The 4547-nt window shown below is 40.3% G+C and overlaps 1 protein-coding gene across 2 annotated transcripts in view; it reads right to left on the reverse strand.

Moving 5' to 3' along the window:
* Window positions 1–4547, reverse strand: part of TBC1D23 (TBC1 domain family, member 23) — a 78049-nt gene that overhangs the window by 73133 nt on the left and 369 nt on the right. The gene's annotated exons all lie outside the window — the stretch shown is intronic.

Raw genomic sequence — 4547 nt, forward strand, 5'->3', positions numbered from 1 at the left:
ATATATCCCAAGAAAACAGAAATACCAATCAGAAAGGACATATGCACGCCTATGTTCATAGCAGCACAATTTATAATAGCTAAGATTTGGAAATAGCCTAAGTGCCCATCAGCAGATGAGTGGATTAGAAACCTGTGGTACGTCTACACAATGGAATACTATGCTGCTGTAAAAAGGAAGGAACTCCTACCATTTGCAACAGCATGGATGGACCTGAAGAGCATTATGCTAAGCGAAATAAGCCAGTCAGAGAAAGATAAATATCATATGATCTCACTCATTTGTGGAATATAATGAACAACATAAACTGATGAACAAAAATAGAACCAGAGTCATAGACTGTCCAACCTATGAGGGAAGGCAGAGGGAGAGGAGGTAAGAGATCAACCAAAGGTCTTTTATGCATGCATATGAGCATAACCAATGGACACAGACTGAGGGTGGGAGGGGGTGAGGGCATGTACTGGGGGTTGGGAGCGGCTGGGGAGAGGCCAATGGTGGAAAAAGGTGACTTATGAAATACATTAAACAATAAAGAATTTAAAATTTTTTTAAAGTCCCTATTTCAGAATAATTAGATTAATTTTCTCCTCATTTAAAAAAATATGTATTTATTGATTTCAGAGAGGGAGAGAGGGATAGAAACATCAACATTGAGAGAGAATCATCAATTGGCTGCCTCTTGCACACCCCACACTGGGGAACGAGCCCGCAACCTGGGCATGTGCCCTGACCAGGAATCGAACCATGACCTCCTGGTTCACAGGTTGACGCTCAACCCCTGAGCCATGCCGGCTGGGCTCTCCATTTTTTGTAAGGTGATATCTAGTCTTCCCAGAACCCTAAGCTGTCAATATTCTTCTTAAACAACAGGTTCCATTCTCTTTCATATTAAATGCATTTATTTACTGATTATATCATGTCTGAAACTGCAATCACCTACTCCTCAAGTGACATTTTAAATCTCTTCTCATATTTCAATGCTTATGAAATGGGAAGCACTGAGAATACTACTCACCAAATGCACAAAACTTTGAAAAAGACCCTGTTATTCTCAAAACAATTCCTATTAACAACAGAAGCTTCTTTATGATACTGATACTTTTACAATTTTAGGAAAAGTTTAGCAATAATTTAGGATGAGTTTAGCAATAAATTAAAATGACTTTAAAGTCAAAGCTGTACAAATATTTTAAACTAAGCAAAACAAACTCTGAATACCAACAGTTATACAATTAATGTCTATACAAAAAATATTTTTTAATCATGACTTTAGATCTTCAGGAATTATTTCAGGAAGAAAGCCCAGAAAATAAGACCTTATGTTCAAATCCAAGGCTGATTTCTTCAATACTATGAAGAGCAATTACCAATGTTTGAAATGTAATAATTTAGCATTTTTTATTTTAAAAAACCTGTGGTTTATAGTAATTAAACGTAGATCATTTCAAACTAACCATAAGCAGTTTTACAAGGATACCTCCACATAACTACATGGCTGCAGTTTCAGAAAGTTTGAGAGCTGAGGCAGTTTCTGATAACCTTAGCTTACCATAAAAAGTGAGCACTATACCAGTAATTACACAGCTCACAAAAACACTGGAGTCTGAAAATTTATATGAAATGACAACGTGGTATGTTATTGCACATGATTTTACAAAAATGTGCATTCATTCATACATATACATTCAGAAAATAAACATTTACTGAGCCACCTGCTATCAGCCACTGCCTTTGAGAAGGAGTTCACTATGGAAAGAACAATGATAAACCATGTAATCGGATAAATTATAGTATAATATGTTAGGTGATACAATATAACTTATCCTATATAATATAGAGAGTAGATTCCTCTGATGAACTCATTCTGAAATACACATTATCTAGAACTTGTTGAGTAGAATTGGTCCATGAACCAGCAAACGGCCATCACCCAGATGCCAGTCAGTCAGAAATACAGAATCTCAGGTCCCAAGCAAATCTACTAAATCAGAATCTGCATTTTTAACAAGATCCCCAGGCAAACCCAATGCATTTAAATTTTGAGAGGCAATCATCTGAAAACCAGTAAATAAGTAAAAGTGATGTCTGGTACTTTTAAGAAGCTTCAGGCCCCATCCTGAGCCTTTTTACAAAGATATACACAATTTTAACAAATTTAGCTACCTAGGTTCACAGATTAGGAACAAATTGGGAAATAGCAATAACAACAAAGAAAAAAAGTGGGAGAAAACTAATAAAAAGCATTCTCAAATGGGATCTCTGTAGAAGGCCATTTAACAGCAACAATCTACCCTAACTGCCCTAAAGCTCTCACTATTAGTACAGAAGTGTTACAGTAACTGACTTTCTTAAATGTGATTCCTCTAACTAGACCACATATTCCTTGAGGACAGGGACCTAGTTTTATTCCTAAATGCTTACATTTGTAAAGTGGATGACCCCATGTCACTAAGATGAATTTAGGTTAGGCAATGAGATGTATAACACACTTCAGAAAATTTCCATCTGAAAAAGTTACCAAAAAAATGTAAAACCTCCCCATTCTATAACAACCCATTCATTCATCAAGCACTCTAAAAACAGAGGCTTTACAGAACCCTGTGCTCCAAACGTGAATGTCTCTTCTGACTCTACTCAGACTCACTTCTAGGGGGACTGGTGAGTGGAGTCAGCAGAGAAAAAGGAGAAATATTAGGAGAACGGAGGGAGAGCAGAAATCACAGACCACCCCAGGGTTCCTCCATTCATGACAATAAAAAGAGCGAAAATAAAAAGCCACAACAAAGAGACAGCAACCCTAGAAGAGAACAAATACTACCTCAAGCAACTATTCACGCCATGTTCCTCGCCCCTGTGAACCAGACACATGCTCACAATCCCAACCAAACAATTCCTCAAAGACACCTTAACTCTAGAAACATTTCCCTCCTGGCCTTCAACCAGGTGCTAACAGCCAGTTTAGGATACAATTCTTTCTTCCAAAACAGCAAACTTCACGAAGCTTTATCATTACTCTCCAAACAAATCCGTTTTCTTGCCTATGTCTTTGCTCATGCTCCATTTAGGGGCCGTTCCCATTTGTTAATCTAAATGCATTATCCAAAGTTAATCACTAGCCATGTGTGGCTATTTATCATTTAACATGTGGTTAGACCGAACTGAGATGTAGAGTAAATGTAAAATACGCATTGGATTTTGAAGACTTGATACAGAAAGATGTAAAATTATGTAATTGTTTGGTGTTGTTGTTTTTTTTTACAATGATTACATGTTAAAATAATTAAAAATTAACTTCACCTGTTTCTCTCTAGTTGTTAACATGGCTATTAGAAATATTTAAATTACCTATATGGCTCACAGTATACTTGTACTGGACAGCACTGATCTAAATCCTGCTCATTCTTTAAGGCCTTATTCAAGTACCTCTGCTTCCATGAAGCTTTCCCCAATGGCTCCAAGTGGACGTGGTTTCTGCCTGCTGACCTCTCATGACACTTTTATCCACACTCCCAAATAACTGGATCAATTTTACCTTGCTACTGAGTGTACCTGTCAGAGCTCCCCAACTCCAATATAAGCAAATTTGGGAAAGAAACTACATCTAGGGCATCATAAATCTTCCCCCTACACCTTGGAGAGTACATGCACTAATGCTTGACGTCTGCTGACTGAGAGCTGAATTTCTCATGTACTATTTTATCTCTCCCTTTCGGTGATTTCCATTTTTCTCGGGGATTCAAGTCCATGTGTACAAATGTCCTGGATTATTCTTATGAACAATGCTGGTGAGCTGTATGCATGTAGCGTGACGAACAAGGAAATCTAAAATTATCGAATACACGTGGTCAGTACATTTCGAACAATTGTAAAAATTCGACAAGCCTCTCAAGGTTCCATTTTTTTTTATAAGACCCTAAAACTGTATTATGAAGATCAACTATCTCAAAAGTAGGAGCCTTTCCCAAAGATGAACAACACTGGGTGACTAAAGTCTAGCAACAAAATTATTGGAGGTCCTCCCCACAGGCCGAGCATAAACCAGGCGAGCATGCAAACGCGGGGGAGCAGCGAGAGCGGGGCCCCACATCGCATCCAAAGCTGTGAACATGGAGCTGGGAGGACAGTGGTAGGAAGGGAAACGATGAGTTATGAGCAGGAGACGAATGCTGGAAACTAAGATTAATCTAAGAAACTAAGATTAAAAAAAAAAGTATCTCAACTCTGTCGGAGGGATCCTCCTGGGTGTGTCTCTCAACCTCTGCACCCGCAGGCGGAGGGAGCGAGAGCGAGCGACTGCCCTTCCCTCCCATGGTATTCGGGGCCTCAGACCTGCACCCGCGTACTCCCCGTCCAGCAGCCCACCCGACCTCCGGGCCAGGGCCTCCGGCCGAAGCCAGCCCAGAGCCACCCGCTCCACCCTCTGGAAGCCGGTGGACCAAGCGGGAGGGTCGGGCTGAGGCCCAGCCCCTGCACGTCGGACACCCCTCTCCCCTCGGGTCCGGCCTTAGCCCCTCGGGCATCTAGGGGCAGAGGCAGCCGGGCAG

The sequence above is a fragment of the Myotis brandtii genome, unplaced genomic scaffold (assembly GCF_000412655.1).
Source record: "Myotis brandtii unplaced genomic scaffold, ASM41265v1 scaffold1464, whole genome shotgun sequence".
Classification (NCBI taxonomy): domain Eukaryota; kingdom Metazoa; phylum Chordata; class Mammalia; order Chiroptera; family Vespertilionidae; genus Myotis; species Myotis brandtii.